The following is a 21989-nucleotide window of genomic DNA, read 5'->3' on the forward strand; positions in this document are numbered from 1 at the left end:
ATGAAACCAAATGGTGACAAATGAAGAAACGACACTAGAAATAGAATGACCCAGTGGGGAACTCAGTGAGTTACCTTTTCTTTTAGAATTAGATAAGGTTGTTTACCCCATAAACATGCCTCTGTGTGCTTTAAAAACTCTAGCAATCTAATAAAAGTCAGTGTAGCCCTGTCCACTAGCCATTGCAATTCATCCCTGCGTTGTTTTCCATTGGTTCTGCACTAATCCTTGATGCATATGCTTTGGAACTGGGGATAGTCATGAGGGTAATGGATGTGTCGGAAATGTTTCGGGTTTTTCACTGCTCTCTGACGGTCTTTGTTCCTGGTGTTTTGTTCTCCCTAAACATCATGGTTGTTGAAGATCTCGTGGCACTGCACACACTGATCTTTCTGGCTGGAAAATCCTACTAGTTAGCATGCACGTATCAATGTGGCACCCTTTACTGATCCTCAAGACTGGTTTCTCGGGTGCTGGATGGCTCAGTCAGTTAAGCATCAGCTCAGGTCCTGATCCCACATTGTGTCCCACGTTGAACTCCCTGCTCAGCAGGAGCTCTGCTGCTCCCTCTGCTCCTGACCTCAGCTTGTGCTCATTCTGTCTCTGGAAAAAATAAACAAACAAACAATCTTTAAAAAAAAAAAAAACAAAAACAAAAAACAAAACAAACAAACAAACAAAAAACAAAGCAAACCAAAACTGGTTTCTCTGCCAAAGCTTCCTCGTCGGACCAATTCAGTTGTTCCATCTTCTGGACCACCACCGAATGTTCTGTCAAGCTCTAGTGTAGTCTTACCACATTGCATTATATATTTTTTTTATTCTTTAAAACTTCAGGAATTGATTCATTTCGCTTGTATTCCTGGTACATACCACCATATCCAGCAAAGAGTAGATACCCAAGGCCTGGCTCTTTGGTTGAACTGAGTGAGGGAATGAAGGGCGGGTGAGGAGACAGGCGGTGGAGACATCTAAACGTGTTGCAAGACTGTTAACCGAGTTCCTGAAGGGTTAGTATACAGACTGGCCATTCTGTCCCATGTGATCATCTGCTCTTTTATGTATGATTGATTTATGTATTTATATTTATTTATGTATTTATGTATTTATGTATTTACTTAGCAAGTATTTCCAGAGGATCAACTCTGTCCAGAGACGACGGTAGACACCAGGAATACATCAACAAATGAGACAGGCTTTGCTCTCACATCACTGAATGATCACCCTGCTCAGAGTTTCTCTTCGTTTGGAGACTTTTTCCTCTTTAATCAGAGAAAACGCAAAGACTCCACAAAAGATAGTACTCAGCACTACAGCCAGTGTTACAGTCTATAAATATCTCTAGCTGAAAGCGTGACTAAGGCTCCACTGGCTGATATTACCCAGCTGAGCCAAAAAGTGAGCTTCAGAGCCTCAAAGCCACCTTTGCTATTTACTAATTGCTTTTAACCTTCCGGGCTGTGCAATCCTGCTACACTGCACCTCTTTGATTTATAGCATTCACTCATGTTCCTCTGATACAGGTGATGGGTTGCTGGGAAGGTGGTTGGGCACACTTCGCCTCTCCTCTCCCTCGTGAAAACGAGCTGTTGCGTTTTCAGAAACTCTGTGTCCAAGGACAATTTTGAGATAAGAGTTATGGTAATAAACACCACGCAAGGACCCATTATCACCTGTATATCCTGAAAACGACCAATAGTGATTTACATTTTCGTAATGAACTTTACAGTTTTGCATCCTAAAATGATACAGGTCTTAAGAACATACCTACTGTTAACACTGTTGAGGGGAGAAAAATCCATTTGTGAAAAATCCAGTTGTGAAAATAGTGATTTATTACATTTTTGTAATGAACTTTGTAGTTTTGCATTCTAAAATGATACAGGTCTTAAGAACATACCTAAGGTTAACACTGTTGAGGGGATAAAAATCCATTTGTGAAAAGCAGACTTTTACTATTCCTGCAATCATGCATGTGATCTTATTACAGTGTCCAATAAGGGTAAAGGAGGTGTAAGATAGACTGCAGTTACATGCACACCCATTTTCCTGGTTAATCAATGAATTATTTTGGCTGAGAAGGTATATTTCTTTTCTTCCTGGTGATGCCACATTTTCATCCTTTTTGAGATTAATCATGATATTTTTTTAAGTTAAATATATTCGTGAATTACATAATAATAATAATAATAATAATAATAAAACAACCTTTTCTTCCTGAGAGAGTCAAGACAGGAACATTGTCAATATTTCCAATTTTTATGGTGGATGTGTTTTCAATTAGAAGCATAAGTTTGAATTATCAGTTCTAACTAACTAACTAACTAAATAAATAATTCTCCTGGTGAATTGCCCCTTTAAATTTTTTCTGTTTTTCTCACCAGTCCTTTTCTTACCTTCTCCCCATCCACTTACTGGTTCAGCTTTCTTATAAATACATTCCATAGTTGAGATAAATCAGGTTCAGCGAAATGTCCATTTGGCATCACCTGTTAAGACTGGTGTGCTGGGTCAGGAATATGAGAATAGCATGTAAATGATTTAAACTATTTTACTTTTACAGCATCCTGCATTATGATGTTTCCTGGGAAGGTGATTTTAACTGGTAAGTTCATGAATTGAAAGTAAAAGCTTTGTAAATATTAAAAACATTTACAAAATACTAGGTGAAAGTAGGTCCTTATATCCACAGAGCAAGTACAAGTAACATGCAGTAAAGACATAGGCACACACTTTTTTTTTTTTTTAATTTGAGGATATAGCCATGTGTAAGTCTTTCAAATTAACAAACATGTAAAAACTTTTTTATTAATAATAATAAGGTGACTTCTGCTTCGTTTCTAGCCAGAATCCCATTACCCAATAGAACTAAAGGGGGGTTAGTATATTTTTCTTTGGATATTGTCCCCTGGTGAATTGTGACCACACTCCACCTGGGATGACTGCACTAGTTGGAACATCAAATAGCAAACATCAATTTACATAACAGGTATCTGAGGATGGTTTCTTTTTGCCTGAAGTGTGTTTTCCTTGTCCCTGAAGTCTCACCACAATGTCACCTCCTCCAGGAAGCCTTACTGGACATCTCTGTCCATGTTGGGTGCCTTACATCTATATTCCCATGATCACTACTGAGCCAAGCTCTAAAATAGTCTAAACTGAGAAAGATCAATTTCGCTTAGATATTTAGAAAATTTTTCCCAGAGGAGGTTTAGTTTATGTTGAAAGCTGAGGGGTTGCTAACGTTGGCTTTGTAGAAAGGAGATGGAAGGACTATCTAATGATTTTCAGTGTAATTTAAAAGAAAAATACAAAGGAGTAAGTGTGCACATTTCCACTTAATTAAGAAAGGATGAAATATTATCTAATGTCAGGACAATTGGATAATCGCATGTAAAAATAAATTTCCTTACTTCACACTAGCTACAAAATTAATTTCAGGTGAATTAAGGACAAAAATGTAAACCAAAGCGAAACTACTTTTAAAAAATGATTAGATGAAAACATCAGATTTCACATCACCTTGTGTTAAACAAGACAGTTTTTTAAAACCACAAAAATGAAAATTATTAAAGAGAGGCTTAACATCAAAACTGTAAGTATGACAGATAAAACTAGTATAAAGTTAAATCAGACAATAGCCTGTGAGAAATTGATGACAACCTACATAACAGGTAACACAATTATACCCAGAGTATATAAATATCTGCCATTCAATATGAAACAAAGAAAGAAAAACTATCACTTGGAAAAATGTATAAGGCGTGTCTGGGTGGCTCAGTCAGTTAAGTGTCTGACTTCGGCTCAGGTCATGATCCAGAGTCCTGAGGTCGAGCTGTGAGTGGGAATCCATGCTCAGCGGGGACTCTGCTTCTTCCCCTCCGTCACCCTTCTCCCACTTTGGCACATGTGTGTGCTCTCTCTCTCAAATAAAATCTTAAAAAACAAAAAATGTGCAAAAACTATAGGCAGAAAGATTCAAAGACAGTAATTGCCTTGTAAATGTATGAAATAATGTCCAATGTTCTTTAACCAAAATTAGAAAAATAACTTTTTTCATTTATCTTGGCAAAAGCCAAAATGTTTTCTACTATCAAAGTTTGATGAAGTCCTGGGGGAACTGGCACTGTCATTCATTTCCCGCTGGGTGGTGTGAGTTGGTTTAGCACTTCCTAGGTCACGGAGGTAGTAGAGTGACATCTTGCATGTTCATGGTGGCTACCAATCAAGTCTGAATAGCTCTTCCCTGTTTAGAGATATTTCAACATCCTGCATGCTACTTTCTTAACATAAAACTACCATTAGACCTCAAACTTCCAGCCTCTCTTTTAGGTCAAGCACAGGCTTGTGATCCCCAGGCCATCAGTAGGAACCAGTATTACCAAAGTCACATTGAGAAGTGAGCAATGCAAGCAAAATGCTAGAGCTGGGGCTTCAGTGTTCCCATTTTCTCTCTCTCTTCCTCAGTCTCCATCTTGCTCTCACTCTCACTCTGTCTCTCCACGTCCAGGTGGCAGCAGGAGCTCCTCCTTTCAGTGAGACGAATGGCAGCCTGGAAACATACCTAGTGGCTACATGAACCAGTCTCACTGGAGAATTAGCATCAGTAGGATTACCGCCAAGGTCACTGGGGCTGCTACAGTGGGTGTGCGTCCACTGGAAAGCCAGCTCTGCAGTGCCCCTTGGGACATTTTTTCTGGAAGCATAGGCTCAATTCAGGAAAAAGATTCGCCAGGACTTCCAGCAACTTTATGATGCTCCCAATATCTCTTTAAAAAAAAAAAAAAAAAAAAAGTCGTTTTTTCTCTGCTCCAACAGCCAGCTTCTGTTGTGTTTAGTCAAAAAGCATCATTGATAGGAATTTTATGGAAAAGAATAGAAAGGGAGGATGGGGGAAAGGAAAATGTGCTACTTTATACTCTAGTAAGAACAAAATAGACCATAGCCCATAGCTTAAGACATTCTGACCATAATTACACTGTGTAATAGTAAAAAAAAAAAAAAAAAAAAAGAGAGAGAGAGAGAGAGAGAGAAAGAAAGAAAAACAAAAGGTGGTGGGTGGCACTTAATATACATATTCTTTTGAATTGGGAAATGTACAATAAGATGCAGTATAGTCATATAACAAATATATATTTATTAAAAACCCAGATTTATAAAAAAAACAGATTTATATAAAACATACCCTACATAAACACAAGTCTATATATCTCTTATTTTTACATAAATATCTACATATCTATTTCAAATCTAAGTGAAGTTGGGGAAGTAAAGGAGAGAATGGAAGTAGGTAATGAGAAATTCAAAGTCCAGCTTCGTGTATACTGTATCACTCAAAGGAAAATGTATTCCTATCTTTCTAATAAGTTAAAAATAAATCTAAATACCAGTGTCTATAAAATCTTTCAAAGAACTATGGATAGATAATACACAGAATTGATTACAAATAAGTACCTATAAATCAATAAATAAAGTCTTCAACGTTAGTGTTCTCATGGAAGTCTAGAATGAGATATAAATATGGGGAGATGCTTTTTGTTTGATTCAAGAAATGTCTTCCATCTCCAAAAGTCACACTCCCTGACAGAAACCTTTGAAAGACTTTTGAAGGGAACTAATTGGTAGGGTCTCAAAACACAGAGTGGTACATAGTCCTGATCATTTCACAATTTATGAAGTGTGTCAACGAATGAGATGAGAAGTTTGAAGATCTTTTGTAACCAAAATAGCTTCTCCTTTGCAGGTGTGTCTCTTTCAGTATCAAGATTAAGATATATTACTATGTGAAGATGATTTTCCCCCCCTCTGTTCCCAGAAGATGTCAGTTGCTACAATAATCAAGTCAGGAGTTAAATTTACTTTTTTTTTTAAAATGAGGGTTTCAAATTATAGAGCAGATTATAACCCTGCCCCAGAGCCATCTTCTTTTCTATTGCATTATTCTTACATAGAAGCCATCGTGATTCCGATGGCAGAGATTAGCTTGAGTAGGTGGTACTGAGTTAATTCATATCCTGGTTGCCCTGGGAGACCTAAATTTAAGCTGCCTATTCTTTCCCGGGGCGAGAAATAAAAATGAGTCGAGTGCCATTTTCTTGAGGCTGTGCATTTCAAAACCTAGGCTTTGTCTCATTTCTTCTCTTAGAGTTACCATTTATTTACATTTTCTCTACAAGGGAGGTTTTACACTGCCAACTTTGGCTGAACATCAGGGAAACCAAAAGGAGTTTGTTGAACATCTAACTCTGGTGTTTAGGTACTAAATGAAATGAATGGATCCATGGGTAAGTTGAATGGTCATGTCTAGTTCATTCATTCACTTGTAAGTCATTCAGAATTAAATTTTTCAGAATTATTTTAATTAATAATTAAACTCAGCACATTTAAAAACCATTAAGTGGGATAAGATCATAGTGAGAGATTGCGTACCAACATAGCAAAGGCCCTGAGACTAGGAATTGCATCTGTACCTCAGTGATCCTCCAGTTGGATAACACGTGCTGAGTGGTTTCGCTGTGCCAGACATTGTGCCAGGCATTTGCAAAGATGAAGGCATCAGTGTCATCACCCCCGGTGAGGACTTTCAGTCTGGTGTAGTCGGATGCATAAATTGATATTTAAAAAAAAAATCAGAGTAAAATGGGGTAATTTGTTATATCTTCTCTACAATTCCGGTAATGGAGCTCTGCCTATATATTTTTAAAAAGTGCTTAATATTACTTCAGTGAATTGATGTTTATAAAGCTCATTACAAATGCAAAAAGATTTATTATCTGATGGCCTTCTTTCCTGATGTCTTTGATATAAGGAAACTGACAAATACAAAAGCAGGTTCCTGGTTTTATCGTGCCAGTCCCTGTTGTAGCCGGGTGGAGGGGTTGAAGCCAGAAGCTAAGCCTATCAGAATTGATTAAAATCAACACACACTTTGCGCCTAAATTATTTTCTGTGGCTACCTAAAGGGAAATTTCTCCTGCTCTTCTACAGCCTCTGATTAAGAAAAGGGAAAAGACAAGAAACATAGTCAAAAGCTGCCTGACCTTTTGTGTGGAGCTGTTGTCAAGACTGGTACCATTTTGCACTTGTATGATCAGAAATTGCAACAGTGCTGCATAAAATAGAGTCAAATGACGGCTCTGCATGTAAAACAGAGCTCAGAGTGTCTTCCTGCACCCTCCTCTTAAAGCCTTCTCCCAGTGCCTGGTGTCTCCACGGTAACAGCATCACTGGGATTCTGTTGAAGTGTATTTTGAAAGCTGCCTTCACCTGAGAAGTTAGCAGATGACAGAGCTGTCCATATTTCGAGTCCTCTCAGATTATTTTTCTAATGAAAAAAAGCAGGTGTAGAATAGCATTTGCTGAGAAATGGTCAGAAGTTATTATTTCTTCTTTTACAAAATTTGTATGAGGTATTTGGAATAATTATGATGCCCAAAGTGCCATCATGGTTTAAAAGTGTTATGTGCACAGGGTGTTTTTTTTTTTTTTTTTTTCTCTCTCTCTCTTTTTTTGGTCACATTTTTAATAAACAGATTTTAGTTCAGCCAAACCATTTGGACTATACTTCCAAACTGTAGAAAATATCCATGGCAACAGCCCTGGATCAAGAACCAAGAGGCATGTGTTTCTGTACAAGTTTTGCTACAGATTAGTGTTGCGATCTTGGTCAAGTCAAGTCTGTTAGAATTCAGTTTTCCAATATAGAAAGTGAGGCTAAGCGAGATGATGTTGAAAAGGTCTCCTTAATATTCTCTCACTTTCTCTGTAGGTTAGGACTGGTTTTACTTAATGAATGATGGCTTCCATGGTCCTATTTTCCTCCGGATGATTACCCAATGCCCAGTCTTTTTGTCTATGTTCCTATTCTCTGTTTTAATCAGTGTTCTGTTTCTAATATTCTGTCCAAGTCTTAAAAGAACACTGAGACTGGCCTTATTCTGGATTTGCTTCTTTACATAAATTCATGGAAAAGTCAATAAAGTATAGATCTGTGCTGTGTAATTCTATAGCCACTGGCCACATGTGACTATTTAAATATAAGTTGAAGTTAATTGAAATTAAATTAAATTAAAAATTTGTGTTCTCAGTTGCACTAGCTACAGGTGGCTAAAGCTTCCTCAAGGAACAACACAAACAGAATATTTCCATCATTGTAGTACATTCAATTGGACAGGACTGGCTTAGATCAATTCTCGTTTCTACCACTGAAATGTCCTTTCTCAGTCTTAAGAAAAAGGGAACAGCCTTGAGCCTGAGGATTCTGTTCTATCCAAGAACAATGTGAACTTCGTTTGGGGAGCAAACTAATATTTGCAAGGGGAAGTCCTAACACAGTAGAGTACCTTCATGTCTGACACCTATAAGAAGCTCTCAAAGTAGTTACTGAATGAATAACGAAATGAGTGAATGAATTAATTCAAAGCCATGTTTGGTAATTTTTATCAAATCTGAGGAAACTATCTTAAAAAAAATAATTAACTCTTTCCATAGCAGCTGTTGTGAGAACTTCCCCAGTGGAACAAAAATAATGTCTCATGTAGCTTTAATGACTTGGTCATAAACTCAAGTGCCTATGGCCACAAGAGGGTCTGTAATGAATTTAAGGGATTGGGTGTAAGAAACTGTAAGGAGTTGCAGGCCTATGCCAAACTGAAGAAAGCCTACTCATTTTCTTGAAAAAGAAGCCAGAAATCAAGATATTTACATGAAATTTCTTAAGTTTCAATGTTGGTAAAATTACCCATCCCCTCCCTCATGAAGTTGGTTTGGAGTATACGGTAATATTTTGGGGAAATAGTACATCAGGTACTTTTTAAAAGTTTCCTGAATCATGAGCTTATCATTTTGAGAGGTTAAGTCCAAATTTTTATCACTAAAACATAGCGTGAGGAAGGAAACGCCAATACTCTGGGGTTGATTCCTCTTTTCTTTTTCTTTAATGAACTTATGCTAATGACAATCAAAGACAAATTTTTTTAAAAGGATTCAATTTTTGGAAAATACAATCTGCCAAGAGTCTTTTTCTTTTAATTAAATCATTTTTTTCTTATTTATGTATTCATCAAATACTTATTAAATTTCCGCTATGATCCCAATATCCTGTTAGCTTCATAGAGAATAGGACACAACTTAGCTGCTTTCATAATAAAATAATAGCAATAGTTATGCAAAGCCTTATTGTAGAGGAAAGGGTTATATGCAAAAACAAAACAAAAACAAACAAACAAAAAACTCAGCAGAGGGATGACCTTAGGTCAGCCTCTCTCATTTCTTACAAAATGGGGGTTAACTGGCTCAACTAGGTGGTTCCCTCTCAGGATCTCTTATACAGTTAGTGATAAAGCAGTTGGTACTGGTGTTCTTTCGAGGGCTTTCTTATGAAGTTGTCTAACGGTTAATGGCAGTTGTTCTCTGGGACCTTAAGATGTTTGGTTGAACATTCATATGTGGTCTCTCTGTGGCACCTGAGTCTCCTCAAAGCATGGTGGCCAGATTCCCAGGATGAGTGTTCCTAGAGAAAAAGCCAAGTAGATGCTATCCACTCCTTTTGGGACATAACACTATGAGGGCACGTAACACTAGAGGGCACGTAACATGGATCTCTCAGAGCCATCACAAACACCTACCCAGGCTCTACCTCACATAGTGTGAGGGCTCATAGCATGTTTATGGAAAAGCATGTGAGGCTAGAGATATTCATGCAGCTGTTTCAATGGAAAGGACAATCTACTGTAGATGCTTATTTTTTTTATCTTTCTATTACAAAGCATTCACTTTGTTCACTCATTTATTCACTCATGATTTTTTTCAACAAGATGGATTGTATTTCTGAGTTAAAGATTTAGTGTCTGCAATTCTCACTTTTTCTGACTGAGAAAAATTTTACTAGTGATACAATTCCAGGAAAAGTAGTGTAAAAATATTAATGTTGACACGTGGTACTTGGGGGCCTATGAAGAAAGGCTTATGTGGGCCGAGGAACTTTGTGGAGCCCGACTGCCTGCTGCTACTGCAGACAGAACTGAAAAAGATCCTCCTATCAAGGGGCTCAGTCTCAGAGACAAGCTAACTGGAGAGGTGTGACAGGGACTGTGTACACGTAGCATATGACACAGTAGAGAACAAAGGAGTGAGAGCAGAATGGAGAAGTGTTCATTGACCTGCAAACTCACCCCGCATATAAATGCTACAAGCATTTTGTTTCTGTTTTTTTTGTTTTTTTTTTTTTAGAGTGGATTTGAGAATGAAAGCTATTTCTAGGGTAGTTCACATTTCCTCTAAAATACGTGTGTCCACAACAAAGAGAACTAACTAGGCTTAGGGATAGTTTCTCTAGATCATGGAAAACTGAGATTGTCATGATTAAAATCAAAGATTTTTTTTTTTTTTAAGATCCCAACTCTGCCATTTTCCCATTCAATACACTATGCCAATTGCCAATTAAGCTTTCTTGCCTCAGTTTCCTTCTTTGTAAAATGATGACCACAATAGCGTTGACCTCACAAGTAATTCTGCAAGGATTACATGAGTAAGGTACTTAGAGCAGTCTTCTATGTTAGAATTACTCGATAAATGCTGATTGCTCTTATTATTACTTGCAAACACCAATGGCTTACGCCACAGTCTGTGATGACATGTAGGACTTGGAGAATGAACTGCTTGTAATCAACCTCCAAGTTTACACCGGCTTCCTTAGAGTGTGAGGGTTTGGGAATAGCTACAATTATTCTCTCGGGCAATTTCAGATAAAAGGTCACCATCTCTCCTCACACTGCCCAGACTGATGTCTTCTTATTACGTGACCTATAAGCCATATGTTTGCTGGGTCCTATCAACCAAAATGTTCACTGGAGATACACATGGCAATAAATACTTTAATATAGAAAAGATAAACACTGCTGGCATTGCCGGTAGGTGCTATCATATTAATCTATTTTCTGCAACTTTTCTGCTTTTCTTGAGCCACTTTCTTTGTCAGCTGTGTTGGCCTTTTGCAAAACCTGCTTTTTCCTTTATTTCATTCCTCAATATAGTTTTCTGTCTCCAGTGGCTGAAACACCCTAGATCGCCAGTAAATGTGGATTGAATTAAATTGAATTAGAAGGCTTTATTTCATAGGTGTGTGTATGTGTGTGTGTATATAAAGTTATATTTTTTCCATTTGTAATTTTAAGCTAATGATCATCAAATAGGGACTTTTGACTCCACGGGTGTCTTTTAAATGCTACAATAAGTAGTAAGTAAAATGTTGAGAGGAACTGACAAAGAAATGCCATAACCCTAAGCCCGTAACCTTGAAGTATACCTGCCAAATACTGTAATGTGTGTAACAAAGGAGCAACGTGAGAGCTTACACATGGCACCTAGGATGGCTGGAAGTATACAGATTTCCTGTAAAGTAAATGGCATCATCCTCAAAGGCATATTCAATAATGCTTTGCTTTAAAGCAGGTGACCTAAGGCTGTGGAGAAGCCACTAGGAAGGTGGACTATGTCCCTGTACAGTTCGATACCACAGAATATTAGATGAGAGGTGAGATGAAAAGCAAAACATGTGAACAAGTTATTTCTATTGTCTGTAACAGAATGTTCTAGCTGAGGGGATGACAGGAGTAGTTAAAGTGCGATGGAGAAGGAAGAAACCGTGAGTACCACCTTGAAATCCACAGATTCTGAACCATGAAGGGCTTTGCTGTAATGACACTGAACTCTTGAACAGGAAAACCAATGAGAAATATGCTCTCTTTCCCGGGGTGAAGAAAATTAACACACTCGGACGAGAGGGTGTGATTGAGACAACAAATCCAAGTAAAGATTTCTAACTCGGTTGTGCTCCTCCTTGAATTATTCCTTAGCAGGCAGCCGGGCCTTTTCAGGAGTATTAACAAATATAAAGAGACATACATGAGTCCCATGAAATGAAATCTGCATGAATAAAATCTGCAAAAATAAGACATTTTTAAGTGAGAAAAAGCTTAAGCAAAAAAATCAAGTGAAAAAAAGCACATATCACATAATATCATCCATAGTCTCAAATACTATAGGCATTGTGAGTTATTTTCAAAAAGAGCTAAAAAATATATACAAAGATTCAAGAAGAGAAGACAATAAAAGGAGATGCAACGCTGACTACCAAAGCTCAAGGAACAACTGATTATATATAAATATGGCCTAAATATAACAGAGTATATGAAATTGAAAAGAACAGAGATTTACAAGTGATAAGGAGGCTGCTATATGGGGACAAAGGAAACTCTATCCACATTAATGTTCTTACTAAGAAAGAAAAAGAGAAAAAATCATTAAAGATAAAATAAAGCTTTTCTGACATAAATACCTATATATTCAGTTGCAAGTGACAATTGTGTTCTGGGAGAAATTGGTAGAAGTAATCACAGCAAGATGTATCTTGGTAAAATTAATAAAATTTGAAAGAAAATATCATTTAAATATACAAGAAGAGAAAAAAATTCCCAAAATTTGTGAAGTGTTTTGGACAGCATGGATTTGGGTGGCCTTAGGATTCTCTGAAGATAAAACATAAAATAACAGATAATATTCTGAAGATAAAATTGCAGTCCATGGGTTTTAAAGATTTCTTTCTTTATTTGAGAGAGATAGAGAGAAGGAGCAGGGGGAAAGGCGTAGGGAGAGGTAAGGAATCTCAAGCAGACTCCCTGCTGAGCAATGAGCCTGACTTGGGGCTTGACCTCAAGACCCCGAGGTCGTGAGCTGAGCCCAACTCCAGAGTGGGAGCTTAACCACGAGAGCCACCCAGGCGCTCTGATCCACTGCTTTCATATACAGTCAGTTTTGCCTTAAACTGTGAAGGGCAACAGAAGAATCCTCTTACACTTGAAAGCCTACAGGACTACAGCAGCCACGTGTTTGTCTTCATAAAACCACCTGCTGATGAAATGTAGCCAAATAATTACATGAAGAGTAAGAGATTAGAATATGAGACTTGGGGTAAAGAGTTAGAAAAGACACCACAGTGATTTAATGCCAAGTTAAATGAGTTTTTGAAAAATGTTTTCATTATAAAATATAATAATGATATAGTTAATGCAAAAATGACATAATAAAATATACTAGATCAATAGAAGGAAGATGGGTGTCATCTTTTGATAGTACATCTCGTAGACACTAAAATGTTATACTACCAGGTTATCTAATCTCATAAAGAAGTCAACATATTTTCCATTATCTTTATTATCTTTGGAGGAATTTTCTAAAGAACACATGCCTTTTGGAAAGAAAAAAAATTTTTTTTTCTGGAGTTTAGTCATGTATATATCTTCTGTTCCATTCAGTTTCTTCCCATTTGGTTAAATTTAAGTAAAAATAAAACCCCAATGCCATTTAAAATAATATATATATATATATATATATATATATATATATATATATATATTTCCTTCTACTTTATGTATGTATATACAGGCACGGACAAGTGGTTATGGCTTGTTAATCAAGTGTCAGTAATAGTTATTAATGATGGGATTTTGTAAATTTTTATTTTTCTGTTTTATGCGTGACTTGATTTTTTTATAAAATGGAGAATTTTTTTATACAGTAACAAATTTATTACTCCTTAAGAACTATAAAGATGTTTATTGCAAACAAAATTAATTTTTAAGGATGTCCTCACCCAGCCAGGGGTTCAAACATAACTTAATTTCTAAATGCATTTTTTTTTTCTAATTTGCTATTTAAAGTAGGCTTCCTAGTGTGGGTCTTGAACTCACTCACAGGCTCCACGAATGGAGCTGGCCAGGCACCCCAATTTTTATATGTAGATTGACCACAACTCTTCAGATACCCTCATCCTGGTGTGCATGCCTGTATTTGAGTTGTTAGAGGCTTATTTAGGATTCTGATGACAAACTACATCAGTATCAAGATTTCATTCACAGACGCTAGATAAAGCCAACAGATTCCTCAAGCCTATCGATATGAGAAAATGAACAAAGAGTGTGAACCAAAGAAAATTGCCTGGAAAACGCCTCTGGAGGCTCCAGGTAGAACGAATGTGGCATTCAAGGCATGTGCCATGGAATCAGGAAGAAAGGAGAACCTGAAGCTAGCACGTTTGAGTTCTCATCATAAGTCAGTCTCAGGGGAAACAGAGATGGAAATGAGAGAAAGGCTCATTTGTGATGCAGTCACTCTTGCTGTCAAAGCTTTCATGGCTGTTCAGCAGGCTACAAAAGGCCAACCCACTGGAATATGAATCAGATCTAGTCAAGGCCCCATGGAATAAGTAAGAGACATCGGACCTCCCTGTTTGGCTCCTAATAGCTTTTTCCACCTCAGTAACCTCTCACTGTAAACAAAAAGCTAGGACTTGTTTCCCTCCTCCTTGAGGGTCCTGGATGACTGTCAAAGATTTAATGACAAAGTGCAAATGCATGAACCAAGCTTTTTTGAAAAAAAAAAATTTCCCCATCAGCTGGCCTGTGGGTTTAGAAAGTACGGCATTGTCCCTTGTTTAGACTTGGAAGGATCTGATCACTAGGCAGAAAGAAAGTAAATGTGTAAGAGAAAGCAAAGGGAGATTTGCATCCCAATTTCATGCTTCAGCATATGGCAGAGGAAACACCACTTTTGGTAATGGGAACAGTTAATGATTATTTTCGGTCAAATGAGGGTAATAAAAGCATGTGGTGCCTTCTCACCCTTCATTTGCTAAATTGATTCAACTTGTGATCAAATACTGTTTAAGTGCATGAGGAAGACTTTCCATCCTTTTATTGACAGAGCTTTGTAGAAATATTCTCATGATGGGCTTGTAACAGTCATGGGTCTAGTGCCAGAACTTACACTTTTTGGCATGAATAATTTTAATTATTAATTTATAATTATATAATTATTAATTATAATTATTAAATAATATTATTATATAATAATTTTAATCATGAATTAATTTTAATCATGCTATGCTAAGAGACCATATGAATAATTTCAATCATGCCAATCTAAGAGACCTTATCATATTTGCTGATTTTTGTTCTTATCTTTTTCTTTGGTGTAGGAAGCCAAAGGATACTGTCCTGTCCCTTTGCGGATTTTAGAAGCTATACTAAGCTTTATAGTCGGAAGCCTTAAGGAATCTCTTGAGTTCCTGAAAACCCCTTTGCTCCCTCTGATATTATACCGGGCACATGTTCTGTGCCTGGTCCCTAAAAGTATTTGGGCGCGCGACTTGGCTCCATTCTCTGGGTACGTCTGTCCTGTGCCCTGCAAAGCACTTTGGAGACTAGACTCAAATAATTAAGGCACGAGGCCAGACTTTAAATCACAAGGTGTGAGAGACTGTCTATCCATATGGCTTATCCTTGTCCCTGAGCACCTAGATAATCACCGATGTTTAGAAAGTGGCTAATATTTAGTTTATTTAGTTATGTTTTTAGAAGAGTAAAAAAAAAAAAAAAAAAGAAGAAGAAGAAGAAGAACTCTAGGAAGAAAGTGAAGAAGCAAATTATCCCATGATGTTTTCTGGTGGTTTTGTCTTGTATCCACTTGCCCTAAGCTGGAAACAGGTTTTCTCAAATCCCTTCTGAATGGCTCCGAGTAGAGCTGTCGGAATGTGACACGGCTAGTGTATCTGTGCAAAGTGGAGGAAAAGCAGAACCCCCAGGTGTGTCGGGTGTGTTTCGTGTGATGGGAGGCAGATGAAGAGGTGCTGGCTGATTGTGGCTTGTGCTCACTTCCCTCCACTTCTCTCTGCACATGTTTCTGGTCGCAAGTGGTTGCAGACATGCCTTTGTCATCCTGTCAGCGCTCAAGGAGGGTCACTTAAGCACCTCCGTCTGGGGCACCTGGGGGTCAGTCCACTAAGCATCTGCCTTCAGCCAGGTCCTGATCTCAGGGTCCTGGGATTGAGCCCAGGTTGGGCTCCCTGCTTGGCGGGGAGTCAGCTTTTCCCTCTCCCCCTGCCCCACGCCCCCATCCCTGACAGTGTACTCTCTCTCTCAAATATAAAATAAAATAAAAAATAAAAAATAAAATAAAATAAAATAATAAATAATAAAATAAATAATGAAATAAAATAAAAAAATAAAATAAAATAAATAATAAAATAAAATTTAAGAACCTCTCTCTGATCCTCCAGCTTTTCTTTTTTGATGCTCATTTCTGTAGTTTCTTCAATAATTATGTACCCTCCTAGTCCTACAGCAAATCCTTCATCCCATAATAATTATAATATTTCTCTTTCTTTGATTGAACCCCTGACACAGGCCTTTTTTTTTTTTTAAAACACAGAATTCTGGAATGCATAAAAAATTCAAAGAACCAAAATAAAAGATAAAAAATAAATATTTAATCCTAATTCCCCCTGCACCAGATTCTCTCATTTTGAATCTACCTAGGTTAGGATTTTCCAACAATATTTCATAAAACCTATGTCTTTGTAGAGTCTTTATAAATTGCTAATTAATCTGAACAGGAGAAAAAAAAAAAACACTTTTTCTTACCTATATAATTTACAATCTGGGGACGCCTGGGTGGTTCAGTGGTTGAGCATCTACCTTCAGCCCAGGGCATGACCCCAGGGTCCTGGGATCGAGTCCCACACCGGGCTCCCCACAGGGAGCCTGCTTCTCCCTCTGCTTGTGTCTCTGCCTCTCTCTCTGCGTTTCTCATGAATAAATAAAATATTTTTTAAAAATTACAATCTGGGGGCAGCCCGGGTGGCCCAGCAGTTTAGCACTGCCTTCAGCCCAGGGCCTGATCCTGGACTGAGATCGAGTCCCACGTCAGGCTCCCTGCATGGAGCTTGTTTCTCCCTCTGCCTGTGTCTGTGCCTCTCTGTGGCTCTCATGAGTAAATAAATAAAATATTTAAAAAAATAAATAAATAAATAAATAAATAAATAAATAAATAAATAAATAAATATTACAATCTGTTCTAAGCCAGGCATTATTTCCATATATATTATTGGCCAAAATAGCAATCAAATAAGAATGGTTTACTTCTTTGTGAACATTCCGGCTTCTAGATCTGCTACAAAATTCTCCTCACCTCTGTGTTCTTTCTCTCATAAAGATGTTAAGTGACACACTGAAAAATACATACCTAACAATATCAAGACTTGCAATGAAAGCAAACACGTTAATGTCCCCAGTGATGTATTGCATGGTTGTAATCTGAATTTTCCTGTTATGTTCTGAACTTATGTACATTTTCAATCTCTGGGCTTCCTTTAGAATAAAGGATTTTATAAGTGTTTTATCAACACTGTCAGCCCAGTAAAATCTGGGCTTAAACATCTTACTAACATGCTCCTCTAGTTCTATTATAATATTAGGTACAATATTATTTTCATCCCCGACATGGCTTTCATAGTGTTTGAAATTTTGAGGATCACCTATCTGCCATTATCATTCTAAGCAGAGGAAGCTTTTTTTTTGTCTTTGTCAGTTTTCACTCCTTTGTATCTGCCTTCCTGCTTCCTTCCTTTCTTCTGTTCTATCATTTTCTTATTTAAGTTTGTGTTGTTTCTTGGCCTCTTTTATATCCTTTTCATCATTATTTCTTGTTATTGTAAATCCATGTTTATGCCATCATGAGTGTGAATTACAATGCTAAAGCTACTTTACAGCCTTATCCATATGATTACTTTATGGTTATAACTAGAGGGAGAATATATTTTATTTTCTTTATTAAGTACTGATTAATGATATCTCTTCTGGGTATTTTTGGCTAGTGAAATTCCATTAAGAGAAGGAAAAAAAATCAATAATAGAAATTATTGTATCTATATTATATTTTTATCTACATATTTGACTTAGGGGGATTATTCAGATATTCATAAAGCATTTTGACAGAGGGAATTATGCATTTTAAATGTTCTTATAAATATATCCAATATATTAAATATATCAAATATATCTAATATATTCTAAGTTATTAGCAATATATTGGCCTCCTATATGAGGATAGACTGTTTAATCAGATAAAGCATAATAAGTCATTTTAAAATATATATCTGTATTTATCACAAAGAAATGATGTTCAAGAACTTTTTTTTTTGCATTTATATAATATATTGCCCTCTTTTCTACGATGTCCATGAAAGTGATTCTAATGCTGCTAATCCTTTTGATTTTTCTTTCTGTAGACGGGACAGTAAATATCCCTTATTGTGAAAGATTTATTTTCTGCACCAACATAATTGAGTCAATCAATAAAACATAATGTTTCCCCAGGTGTTCTGCTATGCACAACACATTTTATCAACAAGTGCACATTAAGAAAACACCTAAATCCCCCTCTGACAGACATGTCACCTCAGAGATTTAAAAGAATAACAATAATGTTAACCATCTACATATAGTCTGGAAATGATATAGCTAAGTCTTTTTTTTTCCCCCTTGTACAAAGTTACTTGGAGATTTACAACCTGAAGTCCAAATAAAAGTTTCCTGAAACTAATATTTCTATATTTCTGAAACCATATATTTCTATAGAATCTGGTAGATTCTATAATTTTTGGTAGAATATCAGCAAGATGGTGGTATAGGAGTTTCCAGTCTTGTTTCTCTCATCGAAACATCAATTTGAACAATTATCCATGCGTGAGGAATGCCTTCACAAGGGCTAAGGATCCCAGGTGAGGGATTACAGCATCTGAGTAGAGTGGAGAAACAAGAAAAGATTCAAGAGGATAACTTAGTCTCACCTTATCCCCGTCACCCTGCCCCCAAGTCCGGGTAGCCAGGATAGAGTGCTTCCCCATGGGTTGAGGGCAGAGCGGTGAGCATCCGACTTTTCCCAGATGCCAGCACCAGGCCCCCACTAGTTCCAGGCCGACCACCAGGCCCCCAGGCTGGTCCAGACTCTTGACCTGCCCCAGCACTAGGAGGGCCTCAGAGACGTAGTCTCCAGGCAGAGTCCCATGGCTTCAGTCTCCCAGCCCACCCAGTGCCAGGCTGGCCCCTGTAGACACAGCCTCCAGGCCAACTCTGAGGGGCCCCAGCTCCCAAGCACCCCCCACCCCCAGAGCCAGGCCTGCTCTTTCAATCTAGGATGAAAGACTTAAATGTGAGTCCTGAAACCTTAACACTGTTGGAAGAAAACACAGAGAAAAGCTTCTTAACATTGGTGTAGGCAATGATATGACCCCAAAAGCCCATGCCTCAGACCAAAACCAAATGACATTGCATCAAACCGAAAAGTTTCTGCATAGCAAAACAATGAGCATAACGAAGGGACAACCTGCAGAATGAGAGAACAGATTTGCAAATGATGTATCTGGTAAGAGCTTAATATCTAAACTATATCCAAAATTAAATCAGAAGAAGTGTAGCCTGCTCAGTCAGGATCCTCCAGCTGACTCTCCTTTGTTCGGTCTGCCATATTTCAAGAAGTGATTCTTGGGGACAACGGTGACTAAACCACAATCTTGGCACCTTAAAATAACATCCATCGAGTATTTTATGGTTTCCATAGGGAAGAAGTTCAAGTGAGCTGGACTTGGTTCTCTGCCTAGAGTCTCACAGGTCAAAATCCAGATATTGAACAAGTCTGGGTTCTTATCTGGAGGGCCTGGGGGTGGATAATCTGCTTCAAGGTCCATTCAGGATTTTAGCAGGATTTATTTCCTTCTCATTTGTTCCACGTGTCCCCCTCCACCTGTGAGCTGAAGCAGGTGAAGTCCTCCTTGAGAATATGGGAGTGTGAAGTAGCATGCATGGCTGAGCTCCTTTTTGGTTTTGCCTTTCAAGGCTAGCCCGCTGTAGGGGGAGTGCGTTCTCAGCCACCCTTCACCTTGCAGAAAGAGAACCTGGGCCTGCAGAAAGTCCCGTGGGAGCTCAGCTATGCCAGTAAATATGTGGAGGTATCTATCAAGTAACAGCACGCCAACTTAACCGCAGATCCAAAGCTACACACCTTAAAAGGTTTTGAAGGTAATCAAATGGGATTTTGCACCCCCCACCCCCACCTCATCTGTTTGACTCTCACTTGCTGAGCTCAGAACAAGCCCAATACTTCAAATTTTGCAGGCCCCATAACCTCAGTTTCAGTCCATCCAGAGTTGATTAAACTCTCAGGTGTGGACGCATGCCTCCAAAAGCAAGAGTGGTTAAATATACAAATGCCAGTTCTGGAAATTACAATGCAGCCTGCTTTTCTCATGGACAAGAATGCATGTCTACTATCTAGGGCACCATGTTCTCTGGGATAAGGCTACATGAGTATATGAAAAATTAGGTAGGAGGCTGATTGATGGGTCCGATTTTAAACAAAGCAAACTAGATGATCTTGAGGGATATTCTATCTAGGTCATGGAACACTCTGATGAGATGTTTTATTTTTGTTTTATTCTTATATTTTAGAATCAGAGAATTTCTGTTTGAGACCTGATCCTGCCATTTGCTACATAAACTTTGGTAAGTTTAACTTTTCTGAATTTCAATAGATTGTTCTCTAAAACATGATACTACCTGTTTCCCAAGATTGTTAAGAGAATTAGATGAGATGATACATATCATAGTATTTAACCCAGTGCCTGCCAAACAATAGTTAGGCATATATACACATATATACACATCGTATATTGATTATATAGTGTGTATATAGAATTTATTATATATTCCATCTCCTTCCATAGACATAGAGAAGTTCTTCTATGGTATGTTTTACAATCTCTAGTAAATGTTCTCTTTTTTGTTAGTGCATCTATTATTATTTTTCAGATATATTGCCTAACATTCTTTTATATCTCTTTTTTCAACAATCATGTTGAAGTCACATGTTTATAATTTGACTATCTTGTTTGGACTTGGATGATTTTCTTCCTTCTTAAGAAATCCCTTTCTTCTCATATGATTTCATAATAGCCTATGTTTTTCTTTACACACTTGATCAAGCTTCTAAGTTTTATCTCTGCTTAAAGAATAATACTCACTTTGTTTACTACAATATCTAACAACCAGCACAATGTCAGGTATGTAGTTGATTGTCAGTTAATATTGAATGAATAAATACAAGAGTGAGTGAATGAATGAATGAATGAATGAATGAAAAACATTCCCAGTTGAATTATGTCTTGTTGCATTCTCAAAATGTAGGATTTCAGGGTTTGGAGCACTCTGTACTATTTCCTTCCTGATGCATTGGTAAATGATCTAATAAGTATTAGTCCGAGATCATAGACTCAGACTCTTGCAAAGTCTGGGAAGTAATGAAAAGGAGGTAAAAGGGTCCATAGATCAATGACAAATGGCCGTTGGCATTCTGTGTCAGCGTCAGGGAGGCAGTAAACTGTAGTAGGGACTGTGGTAACTGGAAAGGCATGCCCTGTCTTAAGACAAGCGACCCTTTTCAACAACAACTCGTCTTCACTACATGGACGTCAAGCCAATTATTATCAAAAATTTTAAAAGAAATCAGAAATATATTTTTTTCTGTTTAAGTCTCTGTGTCTGAATGGTGTGAACTAATTTTAGCATAAACATTCTACCACCAAATACTTGATTGGATGAATTAGGCTGTGCGTTTAGATGTGACCCAGAGACTCCTGGCTTAATGTAGCAACCACATAGATTTTCCTTATGCTGTATGACCCCATGTATTCTGGAATGATCTCTAAAGATTATTCTCAGTGGACAGTGATAATTTGGCAAAATTTACATCTAAGAGATCAGTGGGTTGGTCTCCCTGACTGTTTAGAACACCTGATTGCTTTAGTTCCCACCTAATGAGTTTTCCTTACAAGTCAACTTAATTTTCTCATTATTATTTCATTTTTAAAAACCCAAAAATATTAAGGAAGAAAAGGGAGCAAAACTAAAGCAAAAATGTCTCAAAGACTGCACCATCAGTCATGTGTAGATGCTAACATCAGTACCATTAGTGTTTGATTTGGAAGTTACTCTTCCTTCTTCGAAAGAATTTTGTTTGAAAGGCTTTTTCCTCCTCTGCTGCCTCACATAAGAATGTGGGATGAGTGTCTCTCAGCCATGGCAAACAGCCCGAACCAT

This window comes from Canis lupus, chromosome 18 (genome assembly GCF_011100685.1).
Source record: "Canis lupus familiaris isolate Mischka breed German Shepherd chromosome 18, alternate assembly UU_Cfam_GSD_1.0, whole genome shotgun sequence".
Classification (NCBI taxonomy): Eukaryota; Metazoa; Chordata; class Mammalia; order Carnivora; family Canidae; genus Canis; species Canis lupus.